This window comes from Bidens hawaiensis, unplaced genomic scaffold, assembly GCF_021521415.1.
Source record: "Bidens hawaiensis isolate Kalapana, Puna unplaced genomic scaffold, B.hawaiensis_p1.1 tig00046268_1, whole genome shotgun sequence".
In the NCBI taxonomy this organism is placed as follows: Eukaryota; Viridiplantae; Streptophyta; class Magnoliopsida; order Asterales; family Asteraceae; genus Bidens; species Bidens hawaiensis.
Genome location: NW_027498264.1, coordinates 61,927 through 79,716, shown reverse-complemented (window position 1 = coordinate 79,716; position 17,790 = coordinate 61,927).

Here is a 17,790-nt window from a genome sequence, read left to right as displayed (position 1 = left end):
TAAGGCTTCAGTATGACAGGCTATTACATTTATTCCTTCATTACCAAGATTTTTGTTAGAGAACTAACCTCCTTTTCAACTTGTCTACTAAAGTTTATATCACTTACTCTCTCAAATATTTTTTGTTTTAAAGCCTACCAATACACTAATACATTTAATCACACAACCTTTTAAGCCTATTTCTTACTGGACTTGAGACCAGATGATCAATGTACCATCATCTTCCCGTTTTGCTTCAAAAACTCTTTTCGATGAGCAAATTTTACACATGTTTTGGAGTTTTTAACATTTTCAAATGTTTTTGGCTTTTTCAAATACTTAAATATTTTTGGATTTTTTAAAAATATCTCTCCCTAAAATAAAAAACCAATTTGAAAAACATATTTACAAAATTTAAAACAAAATTTGACTCAGATGAATGTTTACTCAAGATCAGAGTCCATAACATCGGGATCATTCTCCTTCCCACCTCCCAGCTTCTTAATATCGTTAAGATTTAAAATATATAAAGATATGTTTTTATACAAAGATTTAGTAAAAAGATTTGCTCTTTGCTCATTGGTGTTAATTTTATCTATAGTATTCAATTGTTTCTCGTAGCAATCACGAATGAAGTGATACTGTATTTCAATATGTTTAGTTTTAAAATGATTTACTGGGTTTTTAGTTATGGAAATAGTTGCAGAGTTATCTACAATAATAGGAGTGGTCAGAAAATGCAAATCGTAATTGCGCATCTGCTGTTGAATCCAAATAACGTAATAACAACAACTGGATGAAACTACATACTTAGCTTCGCAACTAGAAAACGAGATGGTTGTTTACTTCTTACATTTCCATGTGACCAACCTATTGCCAATGAATGGACATCCAACAGTTGTAGACTTCGCGTTTAGCTTACAGCTTCCATAATCAGAATTAGAAAAAGCTCTTAACACAAACTCATCTTCTTTAGGATACCAAAGACTAATTCCAGGACATCCTTTAAGATACCGCAGCATCCTCTTCACTATCATGAGGTGTGAGACATTTGGATTGGACTGATATCGTGCACACAAGAACGTTGGGTACATAATATCTGGCTGAGAAGCGAATAAGTACATGAGTGAGCCAATCATGGAATGGTAAAACGTTTGATCAACCTTCTCCCTGGTGGGATCAGGAGTGATTCCATTATTAAAAGGTAGAGGAGTGTTAATCGCCGTTGAATCAGCCATGTTGGATTTCACTAGGATGTGTTTGCCATACTTCATTTTGTGAATAAAGATACCATCTCGGGTAACTGCTCCACCTAGGAAAAACTTCAACTTTCTCATTGCACTCATCTCGAATTTGGACTTCATAACCTCCTCAAATTCTTTGCACAGGTCATCGTTTGTTGGCCCAAAAATGATATCATCCACATACACTTGAACAATCAATAAATGACCATCCACCAACTTGGTAAACAGTGTACAATCAACGGTTCCTCGAACAAAGTGATTATCCAATAGATGTTTAGATAATGTCTCATACCAAGCTCTTGGGGCTTTATGTAAACCGTATAAAGCTTTATCGAGTAAGTACACCTTGTCTTTGTGGATTGGATCAACAAACCCTAGTGTTTGTCTCACGTAAACTTATTCACCAAGTTTCTCTGTCAAGAAAGCAGATCTGACATCTAGTTGATAAACTTTAAAACCTTTCCATGAAGCAAATGCCAAAAAAATTTGGTTCGCTTCAAGTCTTGCTACCGACACATTTACTTCATTGTAGTCAATTCCTTCTCTTTGATTGAATCCGAGAATGAATAACCGAGCTCTGATTTAAACAATGATTCCATTTTCATCTCGCTTGCATTTGAACACCCATTTTGTGTTAATACATTTCTTATCAACGGGGAAATCAATAAGCTTCCACACTCCTAACTTCTCTAATTGTTGAAGTTCCTCTTACATAGCATTCACCCAGCTTTCCTCAGTCAAAGCGTCTTTGTATGTCTTCGGTTCAATTTAAGAGATAAAACACATGAATGAAAACCGATTTTGTAAAGGTAACACTTGAGTATAGAAACATTAAAGACTTTGTTCATCTTGACTTTGTGTACGAACCCCATTATGTATATCTCCAATGACATTCTTTTTAGGATGATATGAAATGATCGTGGAATGATGTCGGTTGACACACTCACATCTTTATATAAACTTGTCACATTTTCTTCTCCAAATACTTCGTTTGAACTCAGCGTAGTCACCGATTCAATCATATAATAATGCTTTTCTCCATCATCATTAAATGAAGCAGTAGATGGAATAGCACTAGGATTAGGATCATCATGAATTTCTTCATTGAAAATAGGGGAGTTTTTAGTTGAGGTAGATTCTTGAGTGCAATCATCATTCAAATATTGTTGAAGGAACAACGAAATAGCTTCATCAGACAAATCATCTTTATGTAGATTGAAACTCTTCCAAAGATTAACATAATCAAACAACCATGAATCTCCCGATTTTTGAGTGGGTACGTTGTATCTTTGGCAATCAACATGGTGTACTTGAACAATTCAGTTGATTCTTGGAAGAAATACTCTTCTTAGTGGACTTGCATATCCCACAAAGAATCCAACAACTGATTTTTCACCAAATTTTCCATAAGGATCTAGAACCGTACAGTGTGACCCAAAAATGTTCGAGCCACTTTAGATTTGGCTTTAATCTGTTCAAGAGTTCAAAGCATGTTTTTCCAAACTTATTAACAGTGAGAACACGGTTCAATGTATAACAAGCAGCAACCACAGCCTTAGTCCAAAAATTGACAGGCAATTTTGAGTCCGCTAACATGGCTCTTGCGGTTTCAATGAGAGTTCTATTCTTCATTTTAGTAACCCCATTTTGTTTTGGAGTATAGGGTGCATTGAACTCATGAAGAATACCATGTTCATTACAATATTCCATCATTTTATTATTCTTGAACTCAGATCCATTGTCACTTCTGATTCTTCGGATTAGCAACAAATTTTCTAATTTCTTGAATAAAGTTAACAAATTTTCAAACGTTTCATCTTTTGATTCTAAGAACATCACCCATGAGAATCTTGAATAATCATCAGTGAGCACTAGGCAGTAAAGTTCCCCAGTGATACTCTTGACATTCGCAGATCCAAATAAATCCATATAGATTCTCTCAAATGGTAAGTTTATTGAATCCAAAGCTTTTGATGGATGAGATTTGATTTTCTGTTTTCCCATCTTGCAAATCAAGCAATCATCACTTAAATGAAATCCTTTCACATTTACCCCATCAACAAGTTGATTATGAACCAAATAGTTCATCTTTCTCACATGAATATGACTCATTCTCCTGTGCCATCAAATCGATTCCTTTTCTGATGCTTTAAAGACAAAACATTGAACAGTCTTGTTGATTGTGCTAGCAACACTCATGTTGTGAACATACAGATCATTCTCACGAGGTGATTTCATCAAAACCCATTCATATGGTATCTTGTATCCCGGTTTCAAAATGATACATTCTCTATCAGTGAAATGAGTGGAGAATCCCTTGTCACAGATTTGTAAATGCTCAATAAGTTGTTCTCCAACTCAGTGATGTAGTTGACTTTATAGAATAATACTGTACCAGTCGACAATATACCTTCTACCACAATTTGTCCTCCTTGATTACCCGCAAATCCGACATAGCCTCTTTTAATTGATTTAACATTTTTCAATATATGAAGAGTACCAGTCATATGTCTAGAAGCTCCACTATCCATTATCCAACGTGAATCATCGGATCTTGGAAGCCCCTACACATCAAGTACCGATTAGTGAAATAAGGAAACCCAAGCCTTCTTGGTCTTGGGTTGTTTGAATTTCTCATACAAATTATCTTCACACAATTCATCATATACACTCTCCAATCATGAATAATCACTAGATGTTTCAGAAATATCAGAAATCTCACAAACAACTTCAGAATTCTTAACAACACCAGACTTCTCATCATTACACACTTTAGGTAATAAATTAGGTTTTAGATCATTACTTTTAACTTTTGCAACCCAATTTTGACCTTTAGTATGTTTCTTTATGTAAAATTTGTCTCTTTTTACTAAAGAACTTTCTCCAAATTCGAACACATTTTTAACACTTTTAACCAAATTGTTTTCTCTATTAAGAATTTTACTTGGAACAAAATTTAGTGTTGGTGTTTGACTTACATTTTTCTTAAACAATTTGACTACTTTCTTGTGAACATTATAATGTTGAAACCGATTAGGACAAGCATAAAAAAAATGTCCTATCTCATTGCAATTGAAAAATCTTTTTCGGTCTACCACAAATTCAACCAGTGAAGATTGTTTTTCAACTTGATTACGTTGTTTTTGCTTGAAAAAATATTCATTACTTTGCTTTCCAAAAACATCTTTTTCAGAGTCAATTGTACCAGCTTTAAAAAACAAAATTTATTTTTAAATTATTTAACTTGTGTCTTATTATAAAAGCTTGTTTTTGCAAACCTCTTGTTCTCAGTTTTATTCTCAGACACAGACTCATTCAACACTTGTTCAACAACTTTAACACGAACTTCACTTTCAAACTTAGAACTATTAATAGATTTTTCAAATTCAACATCTATTGAATCAGACAAAACTGTTTCAAAATCATTTTTTTGAAGAATAAATCTCCAAGTTCAAAGCCTTGAGAAAACCTTTCTCTTCTTTTGGAATATATGAATTCCAAATAGGAGGTCGAGCTGAATGATACCCTAAACAATTTTGTTTTTGATCCCCATTATTCTTTAAAGGAATAATGTGATAAAAAACATATGATGATGCAGAATAACTCTTAAGCTTTTGACCAACTCTTTTAGTTTCAATCTATTACAGATTGTAACTCTTGTTTAAGAGCTACATACTCATCAATGTGCCTGTTAATAGCAATTTTTTTATCTTCTAAAGTATATTTCAGCATGAGAATGTTTTTCTCATCTTGTTGAATTTTGTTCCGTAAAAATTTCTCACATTTTTGTAATTTTTCAAAAGCTTACTTTATCTTTTACTTTCCTTAAAGTTTTGTCAAAATTGCTTTTAAGAAATTTAATTTCATAATCCTTAACCTCACACTCTTCACAATCAAGATCGCAATTTACACATTTAATCACATTAGTTTGTGAATATAGCTGATTAGCCAAAAGTGCATGTTGATTATTATTTTCACCATGTTCCAAGTTCTCTTATCTTGGATTCTATTCTTCAACTTGCACTTGCACTTGCTCTACTTGCTCGACTTGAGTTTGAATTTGCTCTTGAACCAGTTCGCCATCCAATTCTCCAAAATCAATTTTCCCAAGAGGTTCTTCTTTTCCATTAAACCAACCTGCAAAACTTTCAATAATATCAGGTGGAAATATATATTGAAAATAGCCAGAAGGAATAGGGTTAATCATGTCATATTTGCATGTTTCAACATCCTCAAGTTCTTTTTCAGCAGTTCCATCTTCAAGTTCCTTTTTGAAATCAGCAAAAACCTCTTCAAGCTTTTCAGCTTCCTCTTCAAAACCATCTCAGCTAACACCTCATCTACCTTAATATCATCAAAGACCTCAACAATGTTTGCTTGTTGGATATAATTATTCCAATTAAATCCCTCATCCACTTGAGCTGCATGATATGATTTTAAGTTTGATGCTTCAGATTCCAATGGTTTCTTTACAGCATCATGTGACTTGTTAGGAGAAATTTGATGGTAAATAGCTTGCGGGTTGTATTTTCTTCCAAACGGATTGGCATTGTTACTCCAATTTCCTTATTTATACATTTCCTTTTGAAATTCCCTTTTTCCTTGCATTGAAAGCATTTGACTTTAGATTTATAAAAACCCAACTTAGAAGGTGTATCGTCAAGACAATTTTCCTCAGTAATTTCCTTGAATGTTTGAGCTCTTCGAATGACACTAGCCATGCACCATTTAATGTCTAGCATTTCCATCTCCTCAGGATATCTTTGATCATAATCTTCTTTTGTCAGGTTATAATTGCCAATACGTCCAACAACCAAACATTCATATGACTCCAGAACATATACAAGAAGTGCCACTTGTTCCTTGACATTTCAGCTGATAAACCATTAGAATTCTTGAGATTTACAGCAATGTTACAGTGTAAAACTTCATAATTTTGGTTTTTGGGCAAAGTGTTCTGTTCAGCAGGCAAAGTTCCAGATTAACTACTTGAATATTGAGTAGTTAGAGTAACTTGAGATCCACCACTTGAGTTTACCACAAATGCATTTCCATCAGTACGAAAAGTTGTTTGAATCTTTGGACTAGAACTAGGATTGGTGTAATACTGTCCAATATCTTGAATACCAATAGAAATCTTCATCTTTTTTTTCTTTCTTAGCTCTAATTCTTGTGCCTCTAGTTTTTCAATAAAGCTAGCAAGAGTAAGACGTGCATAAGCAATGGAACTTGATTGTTGAATCAAAATGAAAGTTTCCCATTCCTCAGCCAATGCATCAGCTAACTTATCAATGTATTCATAATCCGGTTGATCAATTCCCATCCTTTTCATCTCACGCACCAGGTGACAGTATCTTTCTACCAGCTGAGCAAATGATTCACCTTTGAACAACGTAAAAATATCAAACTCTTTCTTCAATAGTGCCATCTTGGACTTGTTGCACTTTTGGTCATATTGCTAGAAATTAGCACAACAGGTCCAGACAAGGAGTTGACCACAATTAATTCCACATAAAACGTCAAACATGTTTGAATTGTTGCACTCCTGGTCATATTGCTAGAAATTGTCCACACCGTCCATATGTCCCATATTATGGATACTATCATAGGAATATGCCTCGAAATAACTATCAAAGATAATCAAGGTATTATAAGGCAAATCTTTCTGATGGTGACTGGAAGAAAAACAAAGTTGGTAGGTTTAGTCATCATCAGACCAAGCCTAACACATTTCGGAAAGGTGATTGAAAATATGCTTCTGTCGCAAGAACCAACTTGGTTTCTGGATCGAAACGAGTTAGGAAGACAAAGCCATCTGTGTCTCCCACTCATAAACCAGAGACTAAGCCATCCATTCATTCAAACAACAATTAATCTTTTAAAAATAGATATGTATGGCTTCCTAAATCTCAGGTGATCAAGTTATCAAGTTCTATATTAGATAATTGAGAAGACATGTCATGGAAGCCCGTGACAAGTTTAGATGAATCATGTTCACCCAGTGTTGCTATGGACTGGGTACTAAAAACTAACTAATCTCACACATCGTGCAGGAACAACTATGGAGGAATATCATCAGACCTTGGTATGTTGATAGTGGTTGTTCTAGGCACATGACAGGAGACGTTTCCCAACTACACGACATTCAGAATCTTTAACGGTGAGTATGTTTCCTTTGCGGGAGGAGAGAAAGGGAAGATTACTCAAAAGGGTACTATAAGTAATGGTGTTCTAAAGTTTAAAAATGTTAATTTTGTACCTGAGTTGTAACATAGCCTGCTTAGCATCACTCAGATTTGTGATAAAGGTTTTTCAACCCATTTTACCAATAAAGAGTGTTTGATCTTAAAGCCTGGTATCATCGTACCAGAATATTGGGTTTTGGTTAGATCATAAAGAAAAGATAATGCTTATGTGATAGACATGAACAAAAATGTTCCTGATGAAATAACATGCTTGTTTTCAAAAGTGTCAGAATATAATGCCATGCTTTGGCATCTTCGTCTTGGTCATGCAAACGTTAAAAATAAAATCGTCTTGCTAAAAACGACTTGGTGTGTGGTTTACCTATCGCAGATTTTGTTACCATTGAAAAATATGTAGCCTATGCTTTGGGTAAACATAATCGTAAATCTCATAAACCAAAACTTGTTAACACCATTTCATCAGTTTTTCAATTGCTGCAGATGGATCTGTTTGGTCCAGTTCATATTTTGAGTCTTTCTCGTTGCTCTTATTGTCTTGTTATAACTAATGATTACTCATGTTTCACTTGGGTGTTTTTCTTGTCAAATAAGAGTGAAACTGGAGAAATGATCAAACGCTTTGTGGTGCTTATGGAGAATCAGCTCAACTTAAAGAAAAGGGGTATTCAATGTGACAATGGCACGTTATTCAAGAATTCTACACTAAACTATTTTTGTGCCGAAAAGGGGGTGCTTTGACAGTATAGTTCAGCTCGGACACTGCAACAAAATGGTGTTGCTGAACGGAGGAACAAGACTCTTATTGAGGCGGCAAGAATTATGTTGGGTGATTCAAAGCTACGATTGTTTTTCTGGGCAGAGGCTATTAACACGACATGTTATGTTCAAAATCGAGTGTTGATCAACAAGTCTCAAATAAAGACTCCATATGAGATTGTCTATGGTCACAAGCCCACAATTTCACATTTTAGATCCTTTGGATGTCCATGTACTCTGCTTAATCTTGAATCGATTCCAAAGTTTAGAGCCAAGGCTGATGACTGTTACTTTGTTGGATATGTTGGTCGTACCGCCTACAGGGTCTACAACAAGTCAACTAAGCAGATAGTGGAATCGTATGATGTGCGCTGGCTAGAAGAAAATGAGACTGATGCTCATGTCGGTCCTGACTGGTTATTCGATTATAATGAACTTTTTAGGCTTTTCAACGTATTTCTAGTTGTCGATACAGAAATTTCGAGTGCCGGAGTCTCAAATTCTGTTGATGAGGAAGAAGACGTACCTGCTAACTCTCACATGTCTCCGGTGCTGGGTATTGATCCTTCAGAGTCACTAGATACCACTCAACCATTGTCAGACAATCAACAAGAAAAGGTTACCGAAACTGTGCCTTCACCAACACCTGCTGTCAACACTCCATCATTTGAGGGGGAGAGTTCATCAAATTTTCGGAAGCACCCTATTCCCAGATGTCATTCCTAATGAATTCATTGCCAGTACCTCGTATTTACATAGTACGGCGACATCTGGATGGAAGAATCCTCTCACTGAAATCCTTGAATATTTATCAAACTTACCTTCCACCAGTTCTGTTCCCTGGCATTCAATTCAGTCAAGAATTCAACGATATCATCCAATTGACAATGTCATAGGTCCTCTTGAAACAGGCGTGTCAACCAGAAGACAGATCGGACACATCAACGGTTGTTTCTTTTCTTGTTTCATCTCTCCGATAGAGCCTAAATCATTGGAAATGGCACTACAAGAACCAGGCTGTGTGGATGCTATGCATGAGGAATTAAATCAGTTTGATAAGCTCAAAGTTTGGAGATTGGTCAAGCTGCCAGTTGGAAAGAATACGTTAGATACAAGATGGGTTTTTTTCGCAACAAGCAAGTTGATGCGGGGTTATAGTTCGAAATAAAGACTGGCTCGTCGTTCATGGTTTTCGTCAGGTTGGAGGCTTAGACTACACTGAAGTGTATGCTCCCGTATCTAGACTTGAGGCCATTCAGATTTTTCTGTCATATGCTTCCTACATGGGATTTATGGTTTATCATATAGATGTCAAAACTGTGTTTCTATATGGAGAAGTCAAGGAGGAGATTTATGTGGATCAGCCACCAGGGTTTGTTGACTCAAAGAATCCAAATCATATCAACAAGTAAGATAAAGCACTGTATTGTCTTTATTATGCGCCTCGGGCGTGGTTTGCAACTTTAACGGCGCATCTTCTGGGGCATGGTTACAAGAGAGGAACCATCGATCAGACTCTGTTCCTTCAAATTGTAGAGAAAGATTTGATTCTGGTTCAGATATATGTGGATGATATCATCTTTGGATCTACAAGTGATGCACTGTGTTTTGAATTTAAAGAGGTGATGAAGATGAGATTTGAAATTAGTTCATTGAGGGATATGACAACGTTTCTGGGGTTACAGGTTCGTCAGTTCTCGACGGGAATTTTGCTGCATCAAGGAAAGTATGTTGAAGACATGCTAGCAAAGTTCGAATTTCAAGATTCTAAGAGTGCAGAAACTCCTATGGCGGAAAGACCTCCTCTGTCTTCTGATCTAGAAGGGAATCCCGTAGACCAAGCGTACTATCATACCGTTAGTCATCCTGACATCATGTTGGCTGTCTGCCAATGCACCCGTTTCCAGGCTAACCCTAAACTCTCCCATTTAACTGCTGTAAAACGTATTTTTAGATATTTGAAAGGGAAACCGAAGCTTGTTCTTTGGTATCCCAAAAACTCAGACTTTGATTTGTATGCTTTTGCTGATAGAAATTATGGTGGAGATGATATTGATAGGACATCCACATTTGCTGGTTGTCAATTCTTGGGTGATCGACTCATTTCATGGCAGTGCAAGAAACAAAAAACGGTGTCAATGTCCACTGCCGAGGCTGAATATGTTGCTGCATCAGCTTGCTGCTCAAAGGTTATACGGAGGCAACATCAATTGTTAGAATAAGGTTTGGAATTTCTTGACACCCTAATCTTTTGTGATAATGATACTGCTATTTCTATTGTTAAAAATCGTGTTCATCATTCAAAATCCAAGCACATTGACATTAAACTATATTTTATTCATGACTGTTACAACCGTAAATTGATTCATTTTGAGCAAGTTCACACTGATAATAATGTGGCGGACTTATTTACAAAACCGGTCGGAACAGCCAGATTTAATGTGCTTGTGGGGTTTCTTAAAATGCTTCATTTCGATGATTGAGTCTTTTTGAGGTTAAATTTGTACATAAATATTTTCTTTTTTTTATAATTTTTGTTGCACAAATTTATGGGGAGAAAATTAAAAAAATTCAAAAAGAGAGAAAGAGAGAGAGAGTGTGTGTGTGTGTGAGTTTTATTATTAAACAAAATATTTGTTTTAAACACTCTCGCTTAAAATCATGTAGGTTGCTTAAGTTTGAAGGACATATACTTATATATGTTTGGTCCTGTTATCTACTTGTAGACATACAAGATAGCCATTCACCTAAAGACTGAAAGCATCTTGGGCGATTGTGATGTGTTTTGTTTTTTTAATTCTTTTGCTTAAAATTATGTCGGTTACTCTAAGTTTGAGGGACATGTATTTATTTATGTGTTTGGTCCTGTTATCTTTCTTTAGACATACGGGATAGCCATTTACCTGAGAGCGAAAAGTGTCTGGGGCGGCTGAGTTTAAAAATTGTCTTCTGTAATTCTATGGGAAGTGATATGATTATTTAGTTATGAGCTTGTTAGAACCTTTAAGTATTTCAAATGAAAATTTATCCAAACTTTGGAAAATGATAGGAAAATTGATTCTGTGTGCCTAACGAGTGAAGTTACTAGGCTTAAAGGGCTCTAGAACAGTCATTGATTTGCATGGTAGCTTTCCATGATGCGTAAAAGTTGAAGTGTTATAAACTAAATATGTTAAACTTATTGTGGAGAGTCATTTTGAAGAAATGTGCATGTCTCCATATACCTCTCTCCGAATGATAGGCAGAAAGGTTATTACCCAGTCATACACGAGCCCGTTAATGTCTTGATCTCCAAAAATATTATGGTTTTGTTTTTTTATATAATATATATATATATATATATATATGTATATATGTATATATTATACACTATTATGTTATTAAATTCATTTTTTTAAAAGCTTAAAGGGTCAAACTAGAACTACAAGGGTTGAGTATTCAAATTTGTTTTATACACCCTGAATGTCAGGCATGTAAGTCCAGATGGCTTGTAAGTCCAACGTTCAACTTAAAGCTTAAATTTTTGCTCGTATAAAGGAAATTTTGATCTAGCTCTAGAGGGTTGGAGTCAAATTGGGGATATTTGGGAAAAGCCAAATACGCTTTGAGAAGAGATAGGAGGTATCACAGGTCCATGAGTGATGTCCATCTAAAATTATGCCAAAATTGAACCTAACTTGTATCACAGATGCAATAAAAATCATGCTAAGTCTATTATACCTGCTATTAACCTGTCTCTTTATGTCATAACAACTCTGAACATGAATCTTTGTGAAAGCATCTTAATCAATATGATTCCATGTTCCGATCTTTTCTTTAGAGGTTGCCTTTTTATCGAAACTAAAATTTGATCCCAAAAGTTTGTTAAAACTACAAGAAGACCATGTGATTATATTTTGTTTTATTTGTTGGTTTTAGTCATTATTTTATTTTATTTTATTTTATTTTTACCTCTTAGTAATTCTTGTCGAAATTGATGCTATAATGAATCGGTTTTTTAAAACCATGGATCACGTCCGTGTTGGGTTTAAAATTGTTCTCAGCCCATGTGACCCATAAACAATTGGTTTTGACATAATTACTTGGGCCTGGCTTACTTTAGGTTATCGGACCATCAACGTTTTCGGCCAAACCTAAATATTTTGAAGCCGAAATATTGGTGTTACACTTTTCAAATCTCAAATCCTCAAACTATCTTTAAGCCGAAAGCCCTTGGTTTTCTTGTCCTTTAAGCTATTCAGGTCTCATTGTTCAAGATAATCTCGTGATCTTTCTTAATCAGTAGGTAAATGAATGAAAGGGGAACCTTTTTCGGTCTATCGTGAAAGGTGTATGGATGATGTTGACGGTTGATTGTCAATCATGTGATAAATATTGCTTAGGATAGAGGTTAAAATAGTTGTGAGTTATGTGCTTGACGTGTTTTAAGTATGTGGAGTTGCTGGTTTTTTTTATAGATGGTGATCTTGCTATTTTGGAGAAGATGACCCGGATTTCGAGGAGAACTCAAAGGGTTTTCTTAGGATGTTTGACCGAAAATGTGTGGTCAAACAAAGGGTTCTCGGTTGACTTATTGGCCAAGAACCTATTCTGAGTGACCGGGGACTTCTGTACTCGGTGGATCTGGATAGAGAAATCAAGTTATGGACCGAAAACCCTTACTTGGACAAAAATTATTATTATGGACCGAAATCCTTTCATTTGGACAGAGAACTCATCCTTGGACCGAAAACTAATATTAAATTGACAATTAATTTATATTAATGAGAAATATTATCTGATTTTACATCCTTGGTCCCTATACTCTTGAAAATTGAATATTTTCCCCATAATATTGAGTAATTGATTAAGTCAATTGAATGGTTTATTAACTTGACTCCTTTGTTGCAGTGATGGCTGATCAAGCACCTTTAGATACTCATAATATAGCCGGATGCTTATATGATCCACCCCTGATGCACAAAGAATTTAAATCCATGATAGTGGGGCTCAACACATGCAGGATTTCTCACGCTATACGAGAAACTCCTATTATTTGCAAGAAGATGGTGACGGAGTTCTGGAACAACACCTCCATAAATCAAGCCGGTGTAGGGGGAGTCATTACAATTAACTCCAAGATTCAAAAGAAGCCGGTCGTCATTTCAGAGGCCATCATCCGTGAAGTGCTACTATTCGACGATCAACCAGACTATCCAACTGAATACTCAACTGATGTCGTGACTGAAGTTGCACTCAAGATGGGATATGAAGGATCCTACCCTCCAGCAATCAAGAAATTGTTTCATCCTTACTGGAGGTTCTTGATTCACACATTCTTCACGTGTGTGTGAGGACGCAAGGGGGGGGGGGGGGTTCGGACGAGATTAGCCACATTCAGATTTCGACTGTGGTTGCTCTAATCATGGACTGGAACTATAACTACTCCAACTTCGTGTTCGATGAGATGATGAGAAATCTAAAAGGAAAGAAGAAGAAGATGTTTCTTATGTACCCGAGGTTTCTACAGATGATCTTCGACTTACACAATCCTGATCTTGTCAAATCTGTAGAGACACTCGATCTGAAAGCCATGAGTCCCAATACCTTTGGGTTAAGGAAGCAATCAAGGAAGGGATCGAAGTTTATGTACAAAGGCCTTCATGAATTGGGTAAGTTTGGAAGGTTTGCTGAGACTGAAACTGCCCCTGCCAGTGCCTCGATTGCTGAGGAGCATGTGACACCAGCTCAGAGGTTCACTGTTTTGTTAGAAACCATCTCGGACGATGATGAGCCAGAAAGCTCTCCAGTACAACGCATGGAGATAGAACACCAAGAACAAGAAACCGTACCTACTGTTGATCAACTAGCAGATTTCGAGAAATTCAAAAATCAGCTCTAGTCGACAGCATTGAAACCTCCTCAATCAGTCGCTGCGACACATGATGACGAGATTCCTGAAGAACCAACCACCGATCTTATTCCACGAAAGCCAAGAAAGAAAGATCCAAGACCCAGTGTGCTGGTTACTGAAACTACACCAACAAGCCAACAACCAGAACATGAGTCGGAACCTGCTGAGACTCATGTTGATACGAGTCCATCAATTGCTGAACCTCAAACTCAAGAACTGATTTTCGATGATATTGCACATGAGTTCGGGTTTGAGACTGATATTTCATCTACTGACGAGCCACTGGGATCGTTTAACCCTATTGGTCAATCAAGATTCGGTGTTGTTGAAAAGATTGCTCACATTCTTGCTATGCAAGATAAGTTTATGAAAGATAAGGGCAAGGGGATCACATTTGATGTTGGATCTATTGATGATCAGGCCTTGCAATGGCGAGTCTTTGAGCTTGAACAAGACTCAATTGTGAAGGATGTACACATCCAAGAGCTTGAAGCTAGCAACACGGATAAAGATTTGAAAATCATAGAGCTTCAAGCTAACATGGGTGGTCTCACCGCTATGTCCCTGGACCTCCAACAAAATCTTGTTCAGAAATTTGGGGATGAATTCAAAAGTGGTGAAAACGGTACTGCAAAGACACATGCTGAGGATCAAGGTGGCAGTTTTAGTGCATGTTCGACTTCAAATATCGATGCATCTGAACCACTGAAACAGTGTCTTTCTGCACCTTGAAGAACAACTGAAGAATCTGAAAGATTCAGAAGAAGATTCTTATCATGAAGAATTTGAATCAGAATGTGGAATCTTCCGATCATCCAGATAAGTTTATTGTGGAATTCAAGATAGGCTTCTCAAACATATCTGGTGATCGTTCTGGTGTCATGTCTTGGGGTTTTGATGTTGATAAATCCATGTGATGGGTGAAACGAAGGTCTGGGACTACTGAGTATTATCGGAAAATGAAGGATTTTGGATCATGGATGAGGGTAGATCTCAGTGACCTTATCAATGCTCCATTTAACAACCCAAATAATGACAAAAGGGCTATAGATTTTTGGAACTTCTTGAAAAGACAAGTTGATCAAGGATTTCCTAATATGTCTACTGCTGAGTCATTTTAAAAGAAAGCAAAGGGAGTTAAAGATCCAAAGACGGGAAAGAATATGGTCAATGTGATGTGGCCTGCAACTAATAAAGAAACTCGCATTCCATTGTCTACTTCAATTCCAGAGGGGTCGCTTGACGAGATGAAGTTCTGGACGTACGATAGTGAAACAGCTACAGTTGTTATTCGTCTACGAAAGGGGCAGTTTCGTTTTGTTGATCCACGTGATTTGCTAAAATTCCCTGAAAGAGATATCAAGACTCTAAGCAATTTTCAGATTGTGGCTGAACCACTATTCGATCATGCCGCTAAAGAGTATACAAGAATGGTGGGATCGATTACTAGAACGGGTTTGTGTTTGGTGGATACAAAGAAGCAGATGCAAATATCCTGGAGCATGACTGAAAATGAAAATACAAACCAAGGGGGGGATTATTGGGCTTATATTAGTTGGGTTTATACTTTAGTTTTGGGCTTGTTTGTATTTTGTTTTAGGCTTGCATGTAAACTGAGATCTAAATGATCTTGGTGGGCTTTTTTGCTTATATTGGGCTAGGGTGTAGTACCTATATATATACACATTGTATCTAGGTTTAAGGTTGGCCGTTCATAATGGTTATTGAATGAATTAATGTGTTAGTTTGTGCTTAAGTACCAGACATAATATACATGTGTTTTGAAGCACTCCTCGTGTGTTCTTTATGTGTTTTACTGTTTTCCATTGAATCATCTCTTGTTAATTTCCGCTTAACAACGAGATCGTTGATATCACATTGAATGATCCGTTCCAAGGACTTACAGGTTCAACATCTTATTTTCCCTTATAACAAAGCTCTATCAGCCTTATCAACTTGAGATAAACGATAATTGGTTCCGTTCTCATTCTTTGGAATAATGTATTCTTCTTCAACCACCTACCAGGTGTCATAGTTTCCATCTTGTATGTGAGTCTCAAATTTATCAGCCCATATTGCCCAATCTTCCATTCTGAGAAGCTTAGGCGGCTTGTTTGCCGTCCCCATCTCATTATCTAGATTCAATTTTTTGAAGCAAAGTTGATGGTTGACATACAAAAGCATTCAAATCTTTCATCTTTATCCAATTCAAATCACACAGTCCGGATATGTCTTGATGAACGTATAACTTAATCAACGGATTACAACAAGTCAACGGATATCTTGGTCAAACAGATTTCAAAAAGTCATAGGATAACAACTTATCCGTATAAGACTTATACGTTAAGACTGACTTATTCACAGTAGTAACTAGTCATCATTTGCTTGCAATTTTGAAGATGCAAATGGTCTTGTTTTGAGCTGAAATTTTGAAGGATTGGTCACGAACACAAGCCGTTCATGATATGTGACAATTAGACATTTTTGATGGGGAGAACATGCCGAATTATGAAATCAAGTAGATATGAAAGGCATTTTTGCATAAATCTTCAATCTTGTGATCTTTTAGTAGAAATGAGCCTAAGTTTTGATACCACTTGAATTCCTTGTTATGTGACTTGAACGGATCGACACACCAAGTAACCAATCTTCTATATAACACAATGTGCGGAAAACATTTTGAGATAAAGAACACAAATATATTTCACTTTCTAATATACTTTATATTACACATTAAAGCTTCACTAGTACAAATGATATGACATATCAAATCAGTACAAGATACTTGGAATCAACAACCACTATTATGAACGGATATGTCACACATATATAGACATACTTATCTATCGTATAAGACTTATCCTGCGGATATGTCATATCTGCCATATAAGTTCATATCCGCTTAGGATATGGCATATAAGTTCATATTACATTTAAACCTATTACGAAATACAAGACCCTAGCATTAGACATCATGCACTAACATGAACAATATTTTCAAAAGATTTTATTAATATTGGAAGATCATTTTTTGTTTTTCGTTATTTTTCTACACATTTTTGTTATTTATATATTTTTTTGGGGGGGGGGAGAAAATCAAAAAAGTCCAAAAAATATTGTGTTTTTTTAATGAAAAATCTAAAATACAAAAATATGAAATATATAAAATTTGAGAAATGTGATCCGACATATATGGGAAATGGTAGTACATTGACTTAACGAACCTAACATATGAATAAAGTAGACTAAAAAGTGTCGTAAGATCAATTGCATGATATGTATGATAGGCTTAACAGATCGTATAAGTGCTAAAAAGATATAACCTAAATTCTTGCCAAATCTAGTGGTATTACATCTTTATGCATGGATTATATCAGCTTTAAGATCCGAAAAGTTTAATTATTGCTATGTGTACATGCGTTATTTCTAAAAAAAATTCAACTTATTTTCTTTTTATTTTCGAAAGAAATTCAATTTATTTTATCTTTATTTTTGCATAAGTCTTTGATCCTCTATGTATGTAGTAATACCGATATGAGGGTTAAGACCTAAGTATTCTGCTTTACTTTCTTAATGGCATTGTTAAAGAAAGAATTTGATATCTTTACATTGGTAAAAGGTGAATCATTCGCTCAACGGTTGAAAGATATTGACACCTAGTTAATGAAATGACAAGAATGGGGATTAACAAGCCTAATTATGAATACATTGA